The 27,438-nt window shown below is 43.5% G+C and overlaps 1 protein-coding gene across 5 annotated transcripts in view; it reads right to left on the bottom strand.

Annotated features, from left to right (window-relative positions):
• fhip1aa (FHF complex subunit HOOK interacting protein 1Aa) overlaps positions 1 to 19,276 on the bottom strand; it is a 163,230-nt gene extending 143,954 nt beyond the window's left edge. The window contains exon 1 of one of the 5 annotated variants that reach the window (XM_072256061.1): positions 18,914 to 19,276. The gene's annotated coding sequence lies outside the window, so the exon portion shown is untranslated. Of the gene's footprint in view, positions 1 to 17,592; positions 17,611 to 18,050; positions 18,713 to 18,749; positions 18,893 to 18,913 lie in introns of those variants that run through there. The other 4 variants (XM_072256057.1, XM_072256059.1, XM_072256058.1 and 1 more) reach the window with 4 other exon arrangements.
• Between the last annotated feature and the right edge of the window lie 8,162 nt (positions 19,277 to 27,438).

Genomic DNA, 27,438 nt, shown 5'->3' with positions numbered 1-27,438 from the left:
TACAAAGAGATGAAAATTTGCTGAACCTGTACTGATTCCTGGTTAGGCTATGTGTGACGTATTTGAGGATCAAGCATATTCTCAAAGCCTTTTTGAAAAAAGTGTAAAATCCCACCAATTTAGGGGCCAAAGATTTCCACGGCTGCTCTGAGTGAAGGACAAGCATTCACGATGGGACTGAGAACCTGAAGTCCTTTCTTTGGAAGCCTGGCATAAGTAAAGGAAGGAATGCATCACCTTCTGAACTACCCATCCCACCACCCAGCCCATCAAGCACATTCTAGCCCATCTGTAGCAGAGTCCATGGGCAATGCATTGGTCTTATAAACTATTTCTGAACTCAGAGATGTTATGGGAAGGATATAGAAGTTGTAGATAAGCTTAAATTTATGACTGAGATTACACAAACTAGGACTACATTCCTAGAATTAAGTTAAGGATAACCTTAATCAAAGTTTTTGATATTAACAGGATTATTAAGGGCAGAGAGAACACTTTCTGCATGACAGAAACTCTTGCAGAAATATTCGAACCAGGCTTATCAGAAGTGCAGAAGAAAACAACTGCCTCTTAAGCAATGTCTCCTTGCAGGTTTTGTTGGTTCTGAGGTAGCTAAATGAGGAAATAACCCACTCTTCCATGGATGATAAGTCAGAATCAGACTTATCATCACTGATACATGTCACAAAGTTTTTTGTTTTGCAGCAGCAGTACAGAGAAAGACAAAAGTTACTACAAGTTACAAATTGTGCAGGAGAAGAATAACGAGGTTGTGTTAATAAGCTCATGGACCATTCAGAAATCTGAAGGAAGAGGGGAGGAAGCTAATTCTGAATCCTATAGTGTGGATCCAAAGGCTCCTGAATCTCCTCCCTGATGGCAAGAACAAGAAACGGTCACGTCCAAGATGGTGAGGGCCATTTATCATGGACGTTACCTTCTTGGGCCACTGTCTATTGAAAATATCCTCAGTGATAGGGAGGGTTGGGCCTACAATAGAGCTGGTTGAATCTACAATTCACTGCAGCCTCTGTCGACCCTGCACAGTGCAGCCCACATACCAGACTGTGCTGCAACTAGTCAGAATACTCTCCATTGGAGATCTGTGGAAAGCTTGCAGGAGCCTTCACTGACAGATCAAATTTCCTCAAACTCCGAATGAATTAGAGTAACTGGCACGCCTTCTTCATGACTGCCACAGTGTGTTGGGTCCAAGACAGACACCCTAAGATGTTAACACCCAAGAACTTGAAGCTGCTCGTCCATTCCACTGCTGACTGCTCAAGCGTTCTGTTGTACCTTCTCCCAACTTCCTGAAGCCCACAATCATGATGTTGACTGTAAGATTCAGAGTTCAAAGGAAATTTATTATCAAACTACATATACGTCACCATATACACCCCTGAGATTTGTTTTCCTGTGGGCATACTCAGTAAATCCAGGAAACATAATCAAATCGATGAAAGACCGCGCACAACTAGATAGACAAACAACTGAAGTGCAAAGGACAACAAACTGCAAATACAAAAGAGAAACAGAAAAAAAAATACATAAGTATCTTAAACAGGAGATGAAGAGTCCTTGAAAACGAGTCTGTCGGTTGTGGGAACAGTTCAGTGATGGGGCAAGTGAATCTGAGTGAAGTCATCCCCTCTGGTTCAAGAGCCTAATGTTGAGGGGTAATAACAGTTCCTGAACCTGGTAGTGCGAGTCCTGAGGCTCCTGTACTTCTCCCTGATGGCGGCAGTGGGAAGAGAGCATAGCCTGGGTGGTGGGGCCCCTCGATGGTGGATGTTGCCGTCCTGCGAAGCGAAGCGTTCCGTGTAATTTGTGCTCAATGATGGGGAGGGCTTTAGCCATGTTGGACAGGGCTATATCCGCTACTTTTTATAGGATTTTCTATTCAGGGGCATTGGAGTTTTCATGCCAGGCTGTGATGCAGCCAGTCAATATACTCTGTCTCCCCCCCCCGTCCCCCATCTATAGAAGTTCTATCTATAGAAGATGTCATGCAAAATCTTCACAAACTTCTGAGGAAGAGGAGGCACTGCCATGCTTTCTTCGTAATGCCAATACATGTTGGGCTCAGGACAGATTCTCTGAAATGATAACACCTAGGAATTTAGAGTTGCTGACCCTCTCCATCTCTGATCCTCCGATGAGGACTGGCTCATAGACTTCAGATTTCCGCCTCCTGAAGTCAATAATCAGCTTCTGGGTCTTGCTGATGTTGAATAAGAAGTTGTTCTTGAGATTTTCAATCTCCCTACTATATGCTGATTCATCACCACCTTTGATTCGGCAATGACAGAGGTGCTGTCAGCAAACTTAAATATGGCATTGGAGCAATTCTTAGCCTCACAGTCTTAAGTATAAAGCAAATAAAGCTGGGGGCTAAGTACACAGCCTTGTGGTGCACCTGTGCTGATGGACATTGTGGAGGCGATGGTGCCAATCTGAACTGATTAGAGTCTGCAAGTGAGAAAATCAAGAATCTATATTGCACAGGGAGATAACGAAGAAAAGGTTTTGAAGTTTATTAATTAATTTTGAGGAAATTGTAGAGTTAAATGCCAAACTATAGGCAATGAAGAGCATACTGATGTATGCATCTTCTCTGTCCAGATGTTCCAGGGTTGAGTGAAATGCCAATGACATGGCATCTGCTGTGGAGCTGTTGTGCTGGTAGGCATATTAGAGCAGATCCAAGTCATCTCTGAGGCAGGAGTTGATATATTTCATCACCAACCTCTCAAACACTTTCACTGTGGATGTAACCGCAAATGGACAATAGTCACTGAGGCAGGTCACCATGTTCTTCTTAGGCACTGGTATAAATGAAGGCTGCTTGAAGCAGATGGGTACCTCAGACTGCCTCAGAGGCTGGGTTAAAACACCAACCAGCCAAGCTATCTTACTTCTATCAGCCGCTTCACCACCTTTTGAGATTCTATCAACTACAGTGGTATCATCAATGAATTTACAGATGGCATTTGAGCTGTGTTTAGCAACAGAGCCATGAGTGCAGAGAGAGGAGAGCAGTGGGGAAGCATGCACCCTTGATGAGTGCCTTTGTTGTCAGCGAGGAGGAGATGTTGTACCGACCCACACTGACTGTGGCCTTCCAATAAGGAAATCGGAAATCCAGTCGCTGAGGGAGGCATAAAGGCCCAGGCTGAAGCTTGTTGTTTGGCACTGAGAGAATTAAAGTGTTGAACACTGATATATGAATAAAAATCATTGGCTCACGGTGGCCAATGCAACAGGCAGGTCCCTCTCTCTCTCTCTCTCTCTCACACACACACACACACATACACACACACATAGCTGGAGGAACTCAGCAGACCAGGCAGCACCTATGGAAAAGAGTAAACAGTCAACGTTTCGATCCGGGACTAGAAAGTAAGGGGAGAAATCAGAGTAAGGAGGTGGGGGAAGGGAGGAAGAAGTACAAGGTGGCAGGTGATAAGGGAAGTCTGGGAGAGGGGGGACAGGGTGAAGCAAAGAGTGGGGAAGTTGATTGGTGAAAGAGATAAAGGGCTGGCAAAGGGGAAATCTGATGGGAGAATACAGAAGACCATGTAAGAAAGGGAAGGGGAAGAGAGTACTAGAGGGAGATCTGCTGAGTTCCTCTTGCATTTTACGTGTGTTGCTTTGGATCCCTTCTGTAGCCCTTTATCAACAGCCCAAATACACTTTGGGCAGTCAGGGATCAGAGGCTCCCCTGAATCAGTGAGAATGCTGTACTTCAAGAAACCTCCTAAGGATATCCTCTTGTCCTTCCTCTGTCCCCCCTCCCCCCGGTAATCTCCTCCCATGACAGAGGGCTGCTTTGGGTATGCAAGCAACTTGACTATTTCAACATTGTCACAAAGATCTCAGTGCTAAGCTAGATAGATGATGATATTTGATTATTCTCCCGGTGAATTGGCAGGATTTAGTGGAGTCAGCATCAATGATGTCAGATTCTTGAAATGCTAATTGTCATAGCCCAGGTCTCAGAAGCATACCGAAGGTGAAGGATCTTTGACCTGGCTAGTTCATTGAGTTTTGTGCTGGATTTAGATGTCCTCAAGGTAGCTTTTTCCCAATCAACCAAAGGCTATGCTGGCACTTTGAAGACAGTAGTAAATTTCATCATCGATGTCTTTATGCACTGAAAAGTGTCTTCCTAAATATGGGAAGAGGTCAATTTACCAGAGTCCCATTTTGAACCCTTACTGTTAGAGGACAGCATGGTGCTACTGGGGAAAGGTGATAGAGAACATTGGTCTTGCGATAACATGCAAGCCACGATAACCAACCTCAAAGACCAGCGTCAAAAAAGACTGCCTAATTGTCCCAACTTTTTTGGATCTTTTTTTTCTGCAATGTTGCACGTCACTTTCGTCTCCACTCCTTCTGGGAGTTTGTTAATCCTCAGAACTAAGGTTAAGCTTACAGTGACTATACTCCAGAACTGATCATTAGCTCAACTTCCATACTTGAGCTGCACTATGAAGACAACTTTTGCACGTGCTTGGAAGCTGACCTCCAAAATATTGACAAGTCATTCACTGGAGCATACAAGAGGATGGGCATTGCATATGGCATTCACTAAGCTCTAAAGTAATCAGAAACATCATGAGAGAATAGAAGTAGGTTATTTGTAAATATTCCAATGATACCACGTCAATCATTGATTTTAAATCTGATATTAACTGATCGTTCTTGTTAACCTTATGTAGCACAAGAGATGGTACAAATGCAAGTACATACAAGACCACAAGACATAGGAGCAAAATTAGGCCATTTGGCCCATTGAGTCTGCTCCACCGTTTCAACATGGCTGATCCATTTTCTCTCTCAGCCCCAATCTCCTGCCTTTTTCCCCGTATTCCTTCATGCCCTGACCAATCAAGAATCTATCAACCTCTGCTTTAAATATACATAAAACCTTAGCCTAGCTGCCTATGGCAACAAATTCCACAGATTCACCACCCTCTGGCTAAAGAAATGTTTCCTCATTTCCATTCCAAAAGGACACCCTCTATTCTGAGGCAGTGTCCTCTGGTCTTAGACTCTCCCACCATAGGAAACATCCTCTCCACATCCACTCTATCAAGGCCTTTCACCATTCAATAGGTTTCAATGAGGTCACCCTCATCCTTCTGAATCCTAGTGAATACAGGCCCAGAGACATCAAATGCTCTTCATATAACAAGCCATTCAATCCTGGAATCATCTTTATGAACCTCCTTTGAACCCTCTCCAGTTTCAGCACACCCTTTCTAAGATAAGGGGCCCAAAACTGTTTATAATACTGCAAGTGAGACCTCACCAGTGCTTTATAAAGTCTCAACGTTACATCCTTGCTTTTATATTCTCGTCTTCGTGAAATGAACGCTAATATTGCCTTTGCCTTGCTCACCACAGTCACAACCTGCAAACTAACCAGTAGGGAATCCTGCACAAGCACCTACCAACCTGATAACTTTGGGATGTAGGAGTAGTCCCGATCAGCTGGTGAATACCCGTGCAGCCACGAAGAGAGAATGCAAACTCTACACAGGCAGCATCCCTGAACTAGTTTCTTTGCTTCCTGTCCCCACCCTACTGACACATTGCATTTAGGAACTTAGAGGGATATCAAAAACTTTTTCCCCAGTAATTTTACATTTCAGTTCATTTGATTCTCTTTGATAAGAAATACCTGAGAAAAGAAGTTTCTCTTTAAATTTGTGTGAAGGCCACTTACAGCATATACACATCTTTTTTTTGGATTTAACATTCTGAATAATACTTTGGAAATGTTTTATCGTTATCTAGGTCTGTGCACGACCTTTGCCGATCACTCTTCAGCAGGTCACTGGAGCTCCTACATATCCTGGATACTATCCAGGTTGTTCACTTCACCCCAATCAATGTGTGTACAGCAGCAAAATGTCAACACCATTCATTTTGCTCAATGAATGTATTATTTCCTTGCTTGTAGCCCTATCTAATCTCGTTTGTCCCAGTTGGCCATTGTAGCCAAAGCACCCGTTGCTCCTCTCGCTGGAGGATCATTCTGAACTGTTCTAACAGCACTGAATGCTTATCTTTGATTCAACCAGGTGGCAGCAAGAATAACATTGACTGATTAATCCTCTCCGATTTCTTGTCTAACACACTGGCTGCATTCAGGAGTACAATGGATGGAGAACACGAGTACTCAGTGACTCTACTTGTACAGAGAGGACTGAAATTCTGTTTGAATTGTCAACCCAGCCACAGCCTCCCTCCTGGATTTTACTCATTAGAGACACACATGAAACGTGAAGTGTGGTAGTTGTTTTCAGTGATAGGAAGGAAATGTGTCTAGCTGGAGCAAACATTTTCCACTCTATGAGGAAGGTGTGACTGAAAGCTTTCTCAATTCTTAGCATTTGTACTTTTCCAAATTTCTTGCATAAAATGCACTTTTCATGAATGGTCTTTGGAAATAGTGTGGATTCTAAACTGGCCCTCATCACAAAGTTCTGTCCCATGTCAGCCTTCCATCTGGAGTCAGAGAACATGCTAACTTCTTCCCAGCTACAGCTTAATACGGTTTCTCAAAGTTCGAAGTAAATTTATTATCAAACTACACTACACTGAAATTCATTTTCTTGAAGGCATTCACAGTAAAAGAAAAAGAATCAGCAGAATCAATGGAAAAATATACCCAAATAAAGACTGACAAATAATCAATATGCAAAAGAAGACAATCTGTGCAAATACACAAAAAGCACTGAGAACAGGAGTTGTACGAGTCCTTGGAACTAAAGACTGATTTATACTTGTGCGTCAACTCGACACCGTAGGTACGGCGTCACCGTGAACCCTACGCAGAGCCTACGCGGATCCCTACACCATAGCCTGACGTGCACCTTTCCCAAAATGTAACTATGCGTCGCAGCAACAACTCTGATTGGTCCACTTGGTAGCATCGCAGTTCCTCCTCCACTGCAATAGCTTCCCATTGACCGACTGAAGGGCAGGGGAGGAGCTCTGGCTGCAATGTTTTCCATAAAGCTTTACAGACCTTTGAAATTATGGAGGACATATTTCACTTTTATGAAAAAAGACGCTCGCTTTAAACTTGTTTACCCCGAGAAAGACTACCCTGACCATGAAGCCTTGCATGGGCAGGTGTGTGCGCATGCGCGACCTGCCCGAATTGCAGGGCGACGCAGACAAACCAGCACACAAGTATAAATGCTCACAACACGCATAGGCCACTTGCGTAGGTTACGGTGTCGAGTTGACGCACAAGTATAAATCAGCCTCGAGTCCACAGGTTGTGGAATCAGTTCAGTGCTGAGGTGAGTGAAGTTATCCACGCTGGTTCAGGAACCTGATGGCTGAAGAGTAATAACCATTCCTGAACCTGGTGGTGTGGGTCCTGAGGCTCCTGAACCTCCTTCCTGATGGCAGCAGCAAAAAGGAAGTATGGCCTGGATGGTGGGGATTCTTGATGATGGAAACTGCTTTCCTGTGACAGTGTTCCTTGTCGATGTGCTCAGTGGTGGAGAGGGTTTTACCTTTAAAGGGCTGAGCTATACCCACTACTTTTTGTGGGCTTTTTCATTCTTGGGTGTTATGTGTTCCCACACTTCAGGCTGATTTATCAATCACAGCTGTTGCGTTCTGCGTTGCTGCGACACGTAGTTACATTTTGGGACAGGTGTGCATCAGGCTTTGGCGTAGGGATCCACGTCAGCTCTGCGTAGGGTTTGCGCCAACGCAGTACTTACGGCGTCGAGTTGACGCAGAAGTATAAATCAGGCTTAAGACATGATGCAACCAGTCAGGATACTCTCCACAGTGTACCTATGGAAATTGGTCAATATTTTAGATGACGTGCCAAAATCTGTGCAAACTTCGAAAGTAGAAATGTTGCCATGCCTTCTCCACGATGGCAGTCATGTGCTGGTCCCAGGACAGATCTTCTGGAATGCTAGTGCCAAGGAATTTAAAGTTATTGATCATCCTCATCTCCAATCCTCCAATGAGTACTGACTCATGGACCTCTGGTTTCTTCCTCCTGTAGTCAATGAAAAGCTCTTTGGTTTTGCTAACGTTGAGTGAGAGGCTGTTGTTGTGGCTCCATTTGACCAGATTCCTAATCTCCCTCCTGCATGCTGATTTCACCATCACCTCTGAATTGCCCAACAACAGTGCTGTTGTCAGCAAACTTAAACATGGCACTGGAGCTGTACTTCGCCTCAGACGTAAGTACGAAGCAAGTAGGGCAGGGCGCCAAGCACAGAGCCTCATCACATTTGCAGACCTTTCCTCTGTCACTCTCATCCTACTCTCATGAAGAATGCTCTACAGGTGGAGGCTGCTCCTTTGAAGAATGTTAAGGGCATTAGGAGAGGAGGGCAAGTGAGAAAAATCTCAATGACTAAAAAATCAAGAGAAACATTACAAAATCCAGAAGTGTGGGAATTTTTCATTCCTGTATCAGTACTCACTCATTTGGTAAAAAAAAACAGGTCCACCTTCATCTTCCAAGAAGAGACCAAAGTCACTGCACAGAAACAAGATAACCAGTGGCAATGTTTACCTCGTCTACCTCCATCACGAGGTTCTGTCCCTTATCCACCTATTTAGCTTTCCCTTCAAGTTATTCTCAGAAACCCTTACCTTTAAAGACAAAGGTAGATCAGGTGCAGAGAGCTACAAGTTAGTTTGTCATTAGTAGGAAAGACAGCAACGTGCAATAAACTTTTATAACCATAATGACAATTTTCCCCCACAGTCACAATGTGAATCTGAATGTAGGCACTGGTGTCAATAATCATTTTACATATGGTAGTTTTCACTCAAGCAATCTGACTTGACAAGAACTGCCGGTTTTTAAACCTACCATTCTCACACTAAAAACAACACTTTGTCGAATGAGTACAGTTTAAACTTCACTGGGCTAATAATTAGTCCATAATTACTGTATAACCTCCTGAACAATGAAAGGGATAGTTTTGCAGGAAGTCTAATCCATCTGACAAACATCACAGAGGAAATCTATCCATACTCTTATTTACTCCTTTGAATTGAACTTTAGTCTAGTTCTGATTTAGGTGGAGTCCAAAGTTAATCTGCATGATTTCACTCTCATACCTACGTAGAACATCTGACATTCTGAGCACATTTAAAAGAACAATTACTCTGTCACCACAATTTTTTTCACTGATAAAAGAAAGAAAGAAAGACGAAGAGGGCAAGGAAACATACAGCATGAACTGAGGGGAACCTCAACCATTTTGAGAGAAATCAGCTCTTCAAATTAAAAACTTCACTCTCCTCTGAGCCACAATAAACAAAAACTCCAGAAGGTAACCCAACAATGGCAAAATGACATGTTGAAGCTAAAACATCTGGCTGATTAGAACAGCAAAGTATAGCCGTCGAAACAGTACATACAACAAAGAGGAGTTCCAGAACAAAAGAAAACCTTTCCTCACAAAGTTCCCTGATCATCCAGTTATCATAGGCAGTTTAGTTATTATTAAGATACGTGAAAAGATTCTGTCTTATATGTGGGGTTCTTGAGTTGCTCATGACATGAAGCACGTCTTACATTTCAAAATGTCAAGACTGAAAACAAACCTTCAAATAAATCATAAAACATGAAAAATTCTGCAGGTGCTGGAAATCCAAAGCAACACACAAAGGGCTGGAGGAACTCAGCAGATCAGGCAGTACCTATGGAAATAAATAAACAGCTGAAGTCTCAGCCCGACCTGCTGAGTTCCTCCAGCACTTTGTGTGCATCGCTTCAAATTAATCCTCATCTTTGGTACAAGAATGATGGAAAGAAGTTTTCTTTTTAAAAATGAGAGCTTCAAAATCATGAAGAGTAGCTCCTAAATCAAAGTGTGGCTGAGCCCACTCTACCAAGGCAGCTGGTGACAGACACAAACTTTGAATTTACAATTGTCTGCCAGGTACACAGGAAACAACAGTGATCTCGTCAGACTTGCATTCTCGGTTGCCTAGAAACCTTTGGAGACGATTATAAAGGTAAGTGATGTCACTCCGATCTGGCATTTCAGCCGGATAAACTGCAAAGCGCTCACAGAACCAATGGGAGTGAGGCTGCGTTATTGACTGGTACTGTTGAATTGTAGGTTAACAAGGTTCAAGTACAACCCAATCTCTCCCCCATTACAGGTGTACATTTCGCTAAAAGGAATAAAAGCAAAGATGCTGAGAATCAGATAGTGATTCAATAAAGTGCAAGGCAGTCCAGATGGAACAGTAGCTCTTCTGGAGAGCAGACAAAAATTAAAAGAAGTCTTGACAACGCTAATTGAGAAATCTGGTAATGTCCAGCTGTTTTAATAAATAAAAAAAAACAAAAAAATAAGAGGGCTTTTCAAATTATTCCAATACAGTATTAAACAAAATGCGTTCTTATAATAAAAATGCGCCTCCACTCAGAGCAGGTGACAGACAGAAAATTTGGATTTACAATTGCCCTGAATCTTGTTTAGAACCAAATCACCAACTATAACTCAAATAATGAGGAAAAAAAACAGCTTCCAGTCCTGAGGTTAGTATTTTCCTTCCCCAAGCTAAACAGCTAATGCAGCCATGAGGTTGAAAGCAGTCTGCTTTATGAACTCCAACATGATTCCTGCCTTCAGGTGAAAGGTGGGTCATAGTAGCTTAACAGCAAATATTTGGTTGCCATGGAGAACCACAATTATCATCAGGAATTCAGCTCAATGAAAACAACTCAGTGGACCATTGCCTATCACTGGAGACTTCAGTGCAGTGCAGGTGCAATTCTCACTGGAAAGACCAGCATTTGTTACCCCTGCTTCTTCTGTGGGTGGTTAGAGGGTGGAAAGAACTGCCAGTAGAAGTGGCAGACGCAGGTTCAATTTCAACATTTAATGCAAGCTTGTATGAGGGGTACGGAGGGCCATAGTCCAGGTGCAGGCCGAACTATTATTCAGTATGGACTAGATGGGCCAAAAGGCCTGTTTCTGTGCTGTAGTACTCTATGACTCTATAACACACTGACGGAGTCACTTCTAAACCAGTTTATTAAGAATAGCAAATTTCTGTCTCCAAAGAGTCGAATCCTCCTAGGCAGGTCGATAAAAATAAATACTTATTAATTCCAATCCAGCACCTTCCCAGCATCATACACATACCAGCCTAAAAGCAACTATTTAGGTTAATTCCATTTCCCAATTTTGGAAAATTCAATATTTTCCAAACCCTTCGGAACTCCATTACACAGGAGGTTTCTAATCAGTATAATTTTCTCTAACTTTTACCCTTTTATTTCTGTGTTTCAACCAAATGGCGGCATTCAGAAACATATTTCACCTTCACCAATAAAATGAGTTTGTCACATTTTGTTTGGTAACCCTCTGTTAAATGCTTTGGCATTCTCTACTGTGCATGGCAAATTTCAGAAGGCTAAATAAAAAATGCTTCCCGGTGCAAAGAATCCAATTTCATTCTTACATAATGAAACATTCACTATATTTATCAGTAACTTGTGAAGACCATGTCGAAAGGGGATTCTTGGCAAAGTTGATGAACAAATCTATCAATGCTGAGCAAATTATTTAACGTGAACAGATCATGTTTCTAGTGCTCAGGCCAATCAGTGACTGCAGACGCCATCGAGCACAGGAACAGGTCCTCTGGTCCAGAGCTAACACCAACCATCAAGCACCCCACTTACACTGATCTCATGTGGATGGGGGTGGAAATCACAGCAGCCAGGGCAAAGCAAATCCGTGCAGGGGCAGGCAGGATGCAGAAACAGATCCCAAGGTCAGGATTGAACCTAAGTCACCGGGACTGTGAGGCAAAATCAGAACCAGAATCAGGCTTAACAACACTGGCATTTATGAAATTTGTTTTTTTTTGCAGCAGCAGTACATTGCAATACATAATTATAAAAAATACAAATTACAGTAAGTATACATTAAAAATTAAATAAGTAGCAGTGCAAAAAGAGAGGAAAAAATACTGAGGTCATGCATTCAGAAACCTAATGACGTAGGGAAGAAGTTGTTCCTGAAATGCTGAGTGTGTCTTCAAGCTCCTTCAGCTCCCTAATGGTTGCAATGAGAAGAGGGCATGTCTTAAGTGATGGGGGTCCTTAATGATGGATGCCACCTTTTTGGGGTGTTGTCTTTTAAAGGTGACCTCGGTGCTGGGGAGGCTAGTGTCCGTGATGAAGCTGGCTGAGTTTGCAACTTTCTGCAGCTTTAACTGATCCTGTGCAGTGGCCCCTCCACACCAGATGGTGATACTACCACCTCAAATGCTCTCCACAGTACATCTGCAGAAATTTGTAGCTTTTACTAGCGGTGCCACCAGGAAGAGAAACTGCTCCTGTTCTGGTACAAAGGGAGAGAGGGCAAAGAACAAAAGGATGAAAGTCTCAAGTGTTTAGTGACAAAATGGATAACAGTACAGTACATGGCAAAATCATGGTAATGGGACAAGTGAAAAAATAATAATGGGCTTGCAAATGAACAACAGTATTATTAAATCAGTTGTTAGCTGACCAAATGGAAGTGACAGATTACAATCAGAATATGGACAAATATTTGAAATAAAACAAAAATGAAGCTAAAACTTACAAGTGGGAGAGTGGTTAGCTCTAAAAAGAGGCAGCAGAGACCTGATGGACCCTCCAGCCTTCTCATGCATGGTACCAATGATCGGGACTTTCTGATGAGTCAGGAAGGGCACTGAAGTACTTTATTAAACAAAGAGACATTGTTCATTGGGCTTATGTTGAACACTCATTGCAACAGTGTAGAAACCAGAGGCTGGAGTGATCAGAGGAGAAACGGGACAAAGCATTAAAACACAGAACAGCTACTAGGATGCACAAGCCAACTGTTTGGGATTGTTCAAAACCTGCAAGGGGACTCCACTCTGTTGAGATGTTGACTGCAAATTCATCATATCAAAATAAAAAACAAGTTGCTCTTTCAACTAGGAGGAGTTTGCAGCACAAACAGCAAGGTGGAAGTCCTCATGATCCAGGTTGACTAACTTGTTTTTCCAGTTTTAATAGGTAATGAGGCCAGAGTGGGAAATGCAGACTCTACAGATGAACAGTGGAGTGGGGAGAGGGCAAAAATTTAAAGATATGTGTTGCTCTAACACGCAAGATTGTTTGGGGTGAAGATGAAATAGTTGATGGAAAATAGGACCCAAAACCGAAGAAATAAGGGTCTTTACAAATTACTGAAGTGTAAAGAGAAGAGAATGTGGGATTGCCCAGAGATGGTATGAATGGCAGCAGGTGCCAGTGCACAATTTGTATTTTTTGTGGGGAGGGCTGATGTTCTTGTTGTAGTCTGCATGATTTGTTTTTGTTTTGCATATGGGGGGGGGGGGTTGATGATTTTCTTCGAATGGGTTCCATGGCTTCCTTCCTTTCATGGCTGCCTGAGGAGAAGATGAATCTCAAGATTGCATACAGGATACATAATTTGATAATATTTGAACTTTGATTTAATATGGAGGATGACAATATGGAAGGTAAAGCAAACAGCACCCTACCATAAACTTTGCAAAGTACAAGATCAGCAGTACAGGAAACAGAATAGATATGGCCAAGAACTCTGCCAACCACAATAGACAGTTAATACTTGTTTGATGAAACAAAACACTATATTATCAGAATCAGGTTTATTATCACCGGCATGTGACGTGAAATTTGTTAACTTAGCAGCAGCAGTTCAATGCAATACATAATATAGAAGAAAAAAACCTAAAGTAAAATAAAAAGTAAATCAATTACAGTATACATATATTGAATAGATTAAAATTGTGCAAAAAAACCAGAATTAATATATATTTAAAAAGTGAGGTACTGTTTAAGGTTCAATGTCCATTTAGGAATCAGATGGCAGAGGGGAAGAAGCTGTTGCTGAATCGCTAAGTGTGTGCCTTCAGGCTTCTGTATCTCCTACCTGATGGTAACAGTGAGAAAAGGGCATGCCCTGGGTGCTGGAGGTCCTTAGTAACAAACACCCACTTTCTGAGACACCGCTCCTTGAAGATGTCCTGGATACTTTGTAGGCTAGTACCCAAGATGGAGCTGACTAGATTTACAACCCTCTGCAGCTTCTTTCGGTCCTGTGCAATAGCAGCCCACCCCCCCCCCATACTGGACAGTGATGCAGCCTGTCAGAGTGCTCTCCACAGACCACAGTACATCTATGAAGTTTTTGTGTGTATTTGTTGACATACCAAATCTCTTCAGACTCCTAATGAAGTACTGCCGCTGTCTTACCTTCTTCATAGCTGCATCGATATATTACAACCATTTTAAACAGAAGTGATGTAATTATGTAACTCAAGGCAAAAGCAGGAAGTAGCATCTTTACGCTCAAAGTACCAAAAAAAAGCTAAGGGGGAATCAGAGTATGACAAAGAAAGTTCCTCAAATTCGATAAAAACAAGCATAGTTATATATAGAAACAAAAGAATTATCAAAATGTTGAAATAATGTGATCAATTTGATCTTTCTAGAAAGACATTGCTCATAAGAACGAAATTCCATGCTCAGAATAATACCTAAGAAACATATCACAATGCTTGTGTGAGCTCACTTCAAGCTATGCAGATACCGCCTGACCTACATGCTTCGATTGCACGGAGCCAGAAGAAGCGGCAGATGCTGGAATCTGAAGCAACACACAACATGATGGAGAAACTGCACTGGTTAGGCAGCATCTAATCAGTCCAGATCAGGGACTTTTTTATGCCATGGACTCCTGCTATTAATCAAGGGGTCCTTGGAGCCCAAGTCTCAACCTAAAATACATTTACGTCCACAGACGTCCCCTGACCCGCAGAGTTTCTCCAGCATCATGTGTTACTTTGATTTTGTGTTTCCTAAAATCCCAGTTTGTTTCCATATAACAATTCCCATTTTTTTCCAGGTGGCAAAATGTAATGATCCTTCGGCAGCCATTTCATCTCCTCCCAAACCATCTTTTGTTTCTTATTCCATTACATTCCTCTCTATTTTGCATGCTGATCCCCTTCATCATTCTTGCTTTCAACTTTCTTTTGGTTACATACAAGTTAGGAGCAGAAGTGAGCCTTAGCCTCAAATTCATATTCCTGCTTCCCTTTGGTAAACTTTCACTCCTTTGCTACTCAAGAATCTATCTATCTCTGCCAGAAAAAAAATATTCAAGCATACTCGCAACACACACAAAATGCTGGAGGAACTCAGCAGGCCCCGCAGAATCTATGGGGGAAGAAAAAATACAGTTAATGTTTCAGGCCAAGACCCTTCAGCGGGACTGGAAAAATGATGAGGTGCAGCTCCAGTCCTGCAGAAGGATTTCAACCCCAAATGTCCACTACTTTTTTCCCCATAGATACTGCCTGGCCTGCTGAGTTCCTCTAGCATTTTGTCTGTGTTGCTTGGATTTCCAGCATCTGCAGATTTTCTCTTGTTTGTGAATCAAAGATACTTCCTGAGAGGGTGGTGAAAGCAGAGCTCCTAAGGCTCAGGGATTTCAGAACAAAAAATTCCCATTTCTGTTCTACAGGGGTAAGCCATAAATCTACATTCTCCCACAAGAGGACACATACTCTCAAAATTCGAAGTACTTTTATTATGTATACAATATACAATTTGAGACTGGTCTCCTTACAGGCAGCCAAAGAAAGAAAACCAAAAGACACCATTATAAAAAGACTGACAAACACCCAATGTGCAAAGCAAAGAGAACCAAAACATGCAAAACAATAAAAGCAAGTAAATAGCATTCAGCACTGAGCTCCACAAAACAGCGTCTGTCCACAGACACGGTCATCGCCTCAGTTCAGCACAGAGTTCAGCAAACATCGCGGAGGGGTGAGTTGAACCAGCCTGTCCCTTGTCTCTGGCCCGGACACCCTGACCTTTTTAAGCCGTCAAAGCACTGGGTTCTGGTGCTTTGATACACTCTGAGGCCTGGGCCCTGCCACCACCATTCGGCCTGTGCTCAACATTTGCATTTCGGCCTGGCGCACCATCAGGATCCGACACTTCGATCGTCCCCACAACCTCACAGCCACTACCGTTTGTGACACTAGCCGATCAAGCTAGTTCTCAAAACATAACCCAACCATTCCAGGTATTACTCCACTAACCCTAACCCTTCCGTAACTGTTTCCAACACATTCCCATCTGTACTTAAATAAGGAGACCAACACGGTGTACCATACTCCAGAAATGTCCAATGCCCCTTTAGCTGAATGACATCTTCCCTACTTTCTAGGTTCAATCCCTGAAGCAAAAAACAAAGACATTTCTTCATTACCTGCTGTGCACACACCAGAACGCTGGAGGAGCTCAGTAACATCTACGGAGGGGAATAAACAGCTGACGTTTCAGGTCGAGACCCTTTATTAGGCTCAGAAAGGGGCAGAAGCCAGAATAATAAGACAAACCAGGCCAGTGATTTGGCACTCCATCCACTCTGCAAAACACTTTGTTTCCTCTATGGCACACCGTTGAGAACAAAATGCAATGTAGCTACTCGTCTGAACTTCTCCAAATTCATCTACCATCAAGGAGGTCAGGGGCAGTTTCAGCACCTACAACTTGCAGATGCCTCACAGCCCCCAGGCTGAAACCCAGGAACACCATATCCAACAGCACTGAGCAAAGACAGTCACCACTCAAACTCGAATGGCTTACTGGCACGTTAGAATGATTAATAAATGTTGTCTTTGGAGGTGATCCCGCACCCCAAAATATAAATACATTTTTAAAAATCTGTTTATATTTCAGTTTTGCAGCACACACAATATTTCGCTTTTTAAGAGGACAATGTTTAAACAGGAATGAACAAGGACCTCACAGGTCGGGAGGGGGGAGCAGGATATCTTCCCTCTACCCTAATGCAGTGTCTCAAATTGTCAATTGGGAGACAGAGTGTGTCAACCAATCGTGTTTGACGAGAATGTCAGCCACCCCATGGTCTCCGCAGATGATGCACATTACTCCAGAAATTTTTCTGCATAAAAACTGCAAGGACTAAGAGTCAAACTGTCAGCTTTCCAGCCATTAGCCCTGGCAGCCGGACCATGCTCCTCTGACAAATCCATCAATTCTCCGAACAATTAATCTGCAAGAGTGCCCAGGAGTGTGAGCCACCATTCTACCCATTTGAAAATAAGGTTCAGAAAATAAGAAAAAGTACGGAGATGGTTTGGGCATTTAATTTATGAAGCAGATGTCTGTTACACTTCATGTAAAAGTTTGCTTTTATCAATTACGTGGACTGCTTTCCCTGTGAAAATTCTTTTAAATATGTGTAATGCTGACTCATTTATGTGGAAGGTGGCTGGGGAAATATTCAAAAACATCTTGCGAGTGTCCTCATTAGAAACAGAAAAAAATTGTACTATTTTTGTACTACCCAACTGGCTAATAACTATTTAAAAACTGAATAACTTATTAAGACTATATAGAAATCATTTATTGATTATATGATGATTCCTAAAGGGCTCTTCTTCTATGAAAATGGAATAATGTTGGATAATTTGGCATGAAAAATCCTATTTTTAAAAAGTAACTATACTTACGTTTTGATGTTCTTTTGCCAACAGGAACATACAATGAACAAATTCATGAGAAAATGCCAAATTCCCCAAAAAGTTTATTACAGTGCCACTTAATACTTTTCAGTTTACAAGAACAAGCCTGACAATAGTACATATTCTTCAAACTGAAGCTTCCAACTCATTCACAGATATTCCTTTGAGGCTGACACGTTACCAAAACTACTGGCCTACAATGACAGAATAAATGCAAATGTTTTTGATTATTTGAAATTCCATATTTTAAAATGATTAAGTTAGGGATCTGCATCAGCGACTCTGCTAATTTCCCCAGATTTGCTCATCATTTTTTATACCAGATGCACTAGCGCATTTAATGGATGATGCGATAACCGCAAGTCAATCGCAAACAGCACAAGCACAAAAAGCTGCAACTCTTTTGCCCCCTAAAAGGTTGCAAAAAAAAATACACGGTTACTCACGTCTCCCGTATAATTGATCTTCCACTACTTTAGATAAATGTTAAAAATCAGGAAAGTAAAATCATCCTAGCGTTGCAAGTTAAATGCAGGCCGGCCGTTGCGAGCGCCGGTGGGTCCCTCAAAGAGTTAACAATAGTGATGTAACGTTCCAAGACACATCTCCTTAACAACCGTTCCAGTTCGGTGCCAGAGGACGTGTCACGTGTCTGCGCACCCAGGAGTGCAGCCTCCCAGTCCTCGCTGTTGTTCGACGGGGAGTGAACGCGCCGGCAGCGTGGAAATAAGTTTGTTCCGAATTAACCGAACTCTCGTGCTACTGCAGCCAAAGTTTCTTGCTAACGCGTTTCGGGCCGCCTGATACACCGGCTAGTTTCAATTCCACCAACACCCTTGCGATCCCTCGCCTGTCCCAAAGTTGCACTGATCGTGCCTGGGTTGGCTGGAAGATCCTATAATGAATCACCGGTTCGAGTAGGGTCCAATTGCCCTATCCTAACAAATGCTCTCTTTTCCTATTTCCATAAATGTTGAACCATGACAAATCTTTCGCTTTCATCGAGTCTCTGCCCAGCCACATACATGCACCACATACATCGTGTATTGAGTAGGCTGCGGTGCCCGACTGTGGGGGAATTAGAGCGAATACTGGCGCTAAAGTGGAATATCCAAGCGGGGCGCGGCAATAAACCGTGTCCCTACCTCCAGCCATCGTTGGTACAGGAACTGTGCTCTGCTTTACATCGGGAAGCCCAAGTGTGTAAAGAGCGTTACCTCCCGATAAAAAAAAGTTAAATCGCCACAATCGTCCATTGCTGGGTTAGCGAAATAGAAAGACCGGACTCAAGAGAGGCGTGTAAACTTACTCGTCACAGGAGCTACGGCTCGGTAAGGATCACTAGGTCCCCTAGTCCTGTTTGTTACACGATTTCTTGCTTTGGATCCGAAATCCACTGGGAGGCAGAAAGAGAGACTGCACTGGCCTCTAATCCCCAGGATTGAACAGTCACTTCCTCCCCGCCCGCATCGCAGATTCCTCCAACGTCTGCTCCCCGCGATACTGAGAGGATGGCAGAGTAACCGGAGAACCGCGGCTGGGTTCCGGGGAGAGCTGTGGCGCACCGCACCGGGGAGGACAGGAGCTGTCACATGATCCCGAGCTCGCACAGGTGCCGAGGTGAAACTTCCCCGGGGCCGGGCAGACGGGACCGCCAGAGGGAGTCGCTCCTCCAAACTTCCCAGGAGCCAAGTGTGGCAGATTTACTTCGGGCGCAGGTCCCGTGGGAGAGCGGAGAGCTCTGACACCCAGTCCACTGTGAGTCAGAACCGCTCTTCGTGCCCGGGCTGGGTACCCAATATTAAGAAAGACCAAGGGTCCAACAACCAACCCTCACTGAGTTGTATCTCAGAGCCTCGGTGCAAATCTTTGGGTTTGGGCCATGTTAATGAATGTAATAACACAGCCGCCATTTGTCCTTAGATGCTTGTGTTAGCGCTTCCAAAGAGAACTCTTCCCCAGTTCTTTCCCGTAACGTTTCAATTACATATCCAATTCGTGTTTTGAAGATAAAACGGAACAAAAGATACTGGAAGTACTCTAACATGAGGAAGTCTGCAGATGCTGGAAATTGAAGCAACACCCACAAAAAAGTGCTGGTGAACGCAGCAGGCCAGGCAGCATCTATAGGAAGAGGTACAGTCGACGTTTCGGCGCAGCTGCCTGTGCTGCTGCGTTCACCGGCATATTTTGTGTGTGTGTTGCTGGAAGTACTCTGACATCTTCGGTGAAAAGACACAACAAAGCCTCAGGTCACTTGCTCAATGACCAGAACATTTATACTCGTTTCTTGGATCACCTTCTGAAAATTCCATTGGATCTGGTTCCACACCCATTCCACTTCATGTAATGTATTCAAGATCATGACAACTGATTAAAATAAATTATGAAGTATCCACTCAGCGGCCTAGTAATTTTACAATTTAACAGAATTGTATCATCCTATTGTCAATTTCTTCTCCCACCTCACACCTAGCTTCTCCATAGCAAATATATTAAAATCCTTCATCGTCATAGAGCCGTACATCATAGAAACAGCGGCAGCCGTGGTGACCATCATGTCTGGCTGTATCACCACCTGATGGGGAGGTTCCAAGGTGCGAGAGAGGCTGCAAATGGTTATTGGTTCAGCCACCCCCATCTGGGACATAATTTCCCCCCCCCCACCATTGAGGATACCTTCAAAAAGCGGTGGCTCAAGAGAGCTGCATCCATCATTAATGACCCTCACCACCCATGACCTGCCCTCTCATTGCGACCACCCATGACCTGCCCTCTCATTGCGACCACCCATGACCTGCCCTCTCATTGCGACCACCCATGACCTGCCCTCTCATTGCGACCACCCATGACCTGCCCTCTCATTGCTACCACCCATGACCTGCCCTCTCATTGCTACCACCCATGACCTGCCCTCTCATTGCTACCACCCATGACCTGCCCTCTCATTGCCACCATCCATGACCTGACTTCTCATTGCCGCCACCCATGACCTGCCCTCTCATTGCCACCACCCATGACCTGCCCTCTCATTGCTACCACCCGGGAGCCGGGAGACCCACACTCAGTGAGCTGTCCATGAATGCCATCTTGCCGTTCTTCCCTTGCATTACTTTTTTTTTGTAACTTGAAGTGATTTTTAAGCTTTGCACTGTATTGTTGCCGCAAAACAAAAAGATTTTGTGACATACTGTATGTCAGGGGTAATAATGCCGATTCAGATTCCAATCCATCTGCCAAAAGCGGAACTTCCTGGTGGCCGAACATTTTAATACCGATTCCCACTCCCGTTCCGACATGTCAGTCCATGGCCTCCTCTTGTGTCACGATGAGGCCACCCTTAGGGTGGAGGAGCAACTCCTTATATTCCATTTGGGTTGCTTCCACCCTGGTGGGATGAATATCGGTCTCTCCTTCCAATAACTTTTCCCTCCCCCTCCTTAATTTTTCTATTCCCCACTCTGGCATTTTATCTCTTCTCACTTGCCAATCACTTCCCCCTGGGTCCCTCTCCTCCCATGGTCCACTCTCCCCTTCTATCAGATTCTTTCTTCTCCAGCCCTTTACCTTTCCCACCCACTTGGCTTCACCGATCACCTTCTAGCTGTCCTTACAAACTTTGTAGATTTACAAGGATGTTGCCTGGATTGGGGAGCATGCCTTATGAGAATAGGTTGAGTGAACTCGGCCTTTTCTCCTTGGAGTGACGGAGGACGAGAGGTGACCTGATAGAGGTGTACAAGATGATGAGGGGCATTGATCGTGTGGATAGCCAGAGACTTTTTCCCGGGGCTGAAATGGCTAACACAAGAGGGTATAGTTTTAAGGTGCTTGGAAGTAGGTACAAGGGGGATGTCAGAGGTAAGTTTTTCACACAGAGGGTGGTGGGTGTGTGGAATGCACTACTGGCGAAGGTGATAGAGGCAGATACAATAGGGTCTTTTAAGAGATTCTTAGATAGGTGCATGGAACTTAGAGAGCTATGTGATAGGGAAATTCTAGGCAGTTTCTAGAGTCGGTGATAATGGTCGGCACAACATTGTGGGCCGAAGGGCCTGTAATGTGCTGTAGATTTTCTATCTTTCTGTTTTATCTTCCTTTCTTCCCCATCTTTCCATTCTCCCCCCTTCCTCTTCAGTTCTGAAGAAGAGTCTTGACCCGAAATGTCAATAGTTTATTCATTTCCATAGATGCTGCCCGACCTGCTGAGTTCCTCCAGCATTTTGTGTGTGCTGCTCTGGATTTCCAGCGTCTTTGGACTTTCTTGTGTTTCTTATGCTGATGCCTATCTAAACTAATTCCACTCGCCTTCATTAATTTCATATCCCTCTTTCCCTTGCTAGTTCAAGCACCTGTCAAAAATGTCTGTTAAATGCTGTTACTGTTCTCATCTCCTACACCTACTCTGACAGCTCACTCTAGAATCCAATGACTTTTTTGTGAAAAATATAGTTGGAACACCTCTGCTGAACCTTCCCTGTGGAACAGGGAATAATCCCAGGTTTTCCAGTTTCTCTATTTACACCTCTGATATTGTTCTTGCAAGCCTCCCCTTCCCCATCCAGCAATATGAAAAATTGTCTAGATCTAGAGAATAAATCCAATCTGGTTAATCATCTTCCAAACAGCCTACTCTAAATCTGCAGCAAAATGATGGAAGTGACTATCAGTATTATTTGATCACCAATACTCTGCTCAAGAATGTGTTCCCACTGTTCGAGTTTCACTAGGTACAAGAGACTTCAGACCTCTTCACAGCCTTAGACCAAAGAGCCGAATTCCAGTGGTGAGGTTAGAGTGACAGCCTTTGACATCAAGACAGTGCTTGACTGATCGTGATATCAAGGAGCCTTGGCTAATGGTCATCGAAAAGAAATCACTCCCGTGGTCAAAGTCACACCTTGCAAAAGGAAAATAGGGTGGCTAGAGGTTAATCATCTCAGCCCCAGGATATCATAATGGGACTTCTTCAGTTAGGGGGGGGAGAACATTTTCAGCTGCTTGATCAATGATCTTCCTTCAATCATAAATTCAGAGGTGGTATGATCATTAATCATCACATAATGCTCAATTCTACTTGCAAGTCCTCAGCAAATGAAACAGACCATGCCTATATGCAATGAAACCTAGGTTTCATTCAGGCATGGGCTGATAAATGGCAGGGAACATTCACTCCACGAAGGTATACTAGCTATTATATCCCAGAGACTCTGCTTTAAAGGATTGTGGAAGTAACTTTACCAGAAGGAGAATTCAAAAAGGCTCATCACCACCTTCTCAGGCTCAAATTCGGATGGATAATGAATTGCAGGATTTACTATTGGCATCCTTATCTCAGGAAAATTAAACTCTCTCTGCTCCTTGCCATTCTTCCTGAATTGCAGGATCCAGACTCTAAATAATGGTTTATAAAATTTCAGCACAACTTTTTTTTTGCATTCTATGCCTCTGATTAGAATTCCTGTGTCATCTTAACAGCATGAACAGGACACCTCTTGTCCTAAGTGTAACAAAATGCAAGTATTGACCATGAGCATCAAAACTGCTATTTTTTTCCGGATGCAGCAATTATTGTTTCTTGGTTTTTGTTTTACATTGTTTGGGTGAGTTGTTCATCACCAGGATGTACTTCCTTCTTTTCAGCACTAAAGGACCATCTTAAGTTTTGCTCAAACTTCGCCGAAAGCGCTCTGTGGGCCAATCTCCCCTGACTTATTCTCGAGAATTCTTTTACATTTGCACTAATGTGGAGAATTAAAGAGAGGGGCAAGGATGACAAGGCACACAGGTGGTGTTTATAAAAACTGGACCTCATGCACTCTGTGGATGCCCAGCTGTTCACACTTTGGGATCAAAATATCTCTTTCAAAGTCAGTATTTATTGCCTCTCTCCAATTGCCTATTAAATGGTGGCAATGTGCCACCTTCTTGAAACATTGCAGTCCTTCTGTGAAAGCAGTCCTACAGTGCTTTGGGGTTACCAAGATTTAGATTTAGCAATGGTGAAGGAATAACTAATGTTTCCAAATTGGATACGTGGGGAAATCTGCCTTTGGTCATATTCCCTGCACCTACTATCCTTGTCTTTCTTGACAGTTGAGGTCGCCAGTTAAGGAGGTATTGTCGGATAACCTAAGTGATTCGGAATAGTGCAGGTGTGTAACTGAAATGCATTTTGCGAGTGATAGACCCTGCAGCATCATGTGCTGGTGGTGAAGGAAATGAATGTTTAGTGTACTAATGAGGTGCTAATCAGGTGGGCTGCTTCATTCCTCATTGGGACTTCGTAAGTGTTCTTGGGGTTGTGTGTATCCAGACATTTGGAGAGCATTTCATGTGTACCTTGTAGACACAGTGGGAAGGATTTTGAATGTCAGGAGCCACCCAGCCTCAGCTCGAACCTCCTGTTGTATTTGAGTGGCTAGATGAGTTGAGTTCCTGGTCAATGGTTACCCAGCCCCAGAATAATGAACATGGGATTGGAAATGGATTTGAGCATTGTGATAGAAACTTAGAAACATAGAAAACCTACAGCACAATACAGACCCTTTGGCCCACAAAGCTGTGCTGAACATGTCCTTACCTTCGAAATTACTTAGGGTTACCCATAGCCCTCTATTTTTCTGAGCTCCATGTACCTATCCAGGAGTCTATTAAAAGACCCCATCGTATCTGCCTCCACCACTGTCACTGGCAGCCCATTCCACGCACTCACCACTCTCTGTGTTAAAAACTTATCCCTGCCATCTCCTCTGTACCTACTTCCAAGCATCTTAAAACTGTGCCCTCTCGTGCTAGCCATTTCAGCCCTGGGAAAAAGCCTTTGACTATCTACACAATCAATGCCTCTCATCATCTTATACACCTCTATCAGGTCACCTCTTATCCTCCGTCACTCCAAGGAGAAAAGGCCGAGTTCACTCAACCTGTTCTCATAAGGCTGGTTCCCCAATCCAGGAAACATCCCTGTAAACTTCCTCTGCACCCTTTCTATGGCTTCCATATCCTTCCTGTAGTGAGGCGACCAGAATTGAGCACAGTTTTCCAAGTGGGGTCTGACCAGGGTCCTATATAGCTGCAACATTACCTCTCGGCTCCTAAACTCAATCCCATGATTGATGAAGGCCAGTGCACCATATGCCTTCTTACCACAGAGTCAACCTGCACAGCAGCTTTGAGTATCACCAGTGAACACCATACTTCTTCTCTTATGGTATGAAGAAGATCACTGATGAGGCAGCTGAAGACTTTGGCCTTGGGACACTATTCTGACAAACTCCTGCAGTGGTTCTCATGAGCTGAGATGATTGACCTCCCAACAGCCATAATCATCTTCCTGCATACCAGGTACAATTCCAACCAGCGGGATGATTTCGCCTTATCACCCACTGACTTTTATTTGCTGCCAAACTCAGCCAACTGCTATCTTGAAGTCAAGGGTATTCATTTTGTACATCATCTCTGGAATTCATCTCTTTTATCCATGTTTGGACTAAGATTACAATGAGGTCTGCAGCAGAGTGAAACTGACCAAACCTAAACTAGGTAGCAGTGGGTGAATTATCTATGAATGAGTTCTGCTTACTAGAAGTGACAAGAAGATTTTCCATCACTTGGCAAGTACTGACAGTTGAGAGCAAACTGATTGAGTGGTATTTAGCTGGACTACATTCAGTGAATATGTCACAGTAGGCCAGTTTTCTACATTGACAGGTAGATGCCAGCATTTTTATTGTATTGAAACTAGACTGGTCCTGGTGCATAGGGTTTTATTATGATTTTAAAATGAACATTGCCTTGTTTCTTGGCATTTTCTTTGTGCCGTGCTCTCAGCTATTTCTTAATATCACATGGAGTGGATCAAATTGGCTGAAGGATGACTCCTCTGCTGGTGGAGAATCTCAGGAAAAAGTTGAGATGGATCATCCACTTGATAATTCTGGACATAGATTGTTGTAAAACCTTCACCCTTTCCAATTGTCCACTCCCATTTCTGACTAAGTATGGAAGGATTGTAGAGCTCTGGTCTGATCCACAGCCTCTGTCTATTCCCTGTTGTCTCTGCTGTTTGGTTTGCATGCACTACAGTTTCAGGAGGTTGACATTTCATTTTTTATAGGTATGCCTGGTCCAGCTTTACGATGCACATCCGCACTACTCAGTGAACCAGTTTTATAGTATGAATGGGGTGAAGCACGTGCCAGGCCATGAGATTGCAGACTGTGGTGATGTATATTCCTACTATTGTTGACAGTCCACACCACCCCCTGGATGCCCAGTTTTGAGTTACCATTATTATTTCTGGTTTCATCTAATTAAGAATAAGAGTAATGTTACGTACCCCGTAACTGGGTTGCCAAACCAGCAGAAATGGACCACTCAGTTGGAGTCTGGATTACTGGAACTAAGAAAGTTTTATTAAAGAAATAAGCAACACAGTACTCTAATAGTAAGGATATAAATGCAACAGGTTAGCAATGAATAAACACACATGTACACAGAACTAGGATAATAGGGTCAATCAGCTCTATCGCAGTCTAGGGGTAAAATGTTCAATCACAAGTGACAGAGTTCAGTTTAGTTCAGTTCGCAGCAATCGCCGTCGTGCCGTTGGGGAGAGAGAGAGAGCGAATGCTGATATTCAAATCGGATTCAACAGACCTTTGATATTCCTCGCAGTTAGCTTTCGTGCGAGCTCTTTGTAATGTCTTCTGAGGTCACTGACTGTGACCCCTCCGTTTTCAGATACGATCATTCCTCTGCGGTGAACCCGGCACCCAGGCAAGGGTGGACACACACACCAGGTTCCCGCCGACCGAACCTTTCCACCCTGTGCGCCTATGGCTGGTCCCGTTCATCCCTCCAAAAACTCCCACCGACTTGTGGGGGCACACCACTTCCAGGGTCTCATTACCTCGCGGTGTCGTCTGTCGTGTCTTAGCGAACCTGCCCCTTTTTATCCCCCTGCTGGGGTATCGCCTGTCCATCACACTTCAAACAGTTCAGAGTTCAAAAGGAGCCGGTCTTGACAATACTCAGACCGGTGTCTCCTTCCGTTAAACTCTCTCGTCTCTTCATTAACATTTCCAAATGCTGCTCCATTGTCTTACTTATCTCTCTCTCCTGAAGACAAGTGGCAGATCAACTGTTGATCCCACTGGTGCTAGCACAGGACAGTTAACATCTTAGTCTATGTGTACTTTTGTAACCCTCTTTCATCACAGTAATGACACACAATACAATGGAGGGTGTCCTGAAGGGAGAAGCAGATCATTTCTGCTTAAGAAGATGTAGGCCATCACTCCTACCAATGGGATTAAGGCCAGATGGATCTACTGTACCACAAGTGGACTGGCGGAGGTGATGTCACATTGGTACAAGTTAGGGGTGCTGATGGGCCATTTAAGAGTCAGCCACAGTTGTAGGCTAGGAGTCACTGGGGTATTGACAACCTAATATAACCTAATATCTGCAGGGATCTGTCTGGGACCTCTGCTGTCTGTGATGTATATACAGTAAATGACCTGGATGAAATGGTAGATGAGTGGGTTAGTAAATTTGCGGATGATACCAAGATTGATGGAACTGCCCGATAAGGTGTTTGAGGCAAGAACATCACGGGCTTTTAAGAGATGTTTGGATAGGCACATAGATGTAAGAAAGATGGAGGGATATGGACATTGTGATGGTAGGAGGTATAGTGTTTGGGTGCTTTTGATTTGCTTTTTAGCTGGTTCAGCACAACATTGTGGGCCAAGTGGCCTGCTTCTGTGCTGTACTCTTCTATGTTCTATTAAGAACCGGGGATTATCCTGTGAAGTTTAGAACGAGGGG

This window comes from Mobula birostris, chromosome 4 (genome assembly GCF_030028105.1).
Source record: "Mobula birostris isolate sMobBir1 chromosome 4, sMobBir1.hap1, whole genome shotgun sequence".
Taxonomy (NCBI): Eukaryota; Metazoa; Chordata; class Chondrichthyes; order Myliobatiformes; family Myliobatidae; genus Mobula; species Mobula birostris.
Note: the sequence above shows the minus strand (reverse complement) of the source record. Positions and strands in the feature narration are given on the sequence as shown.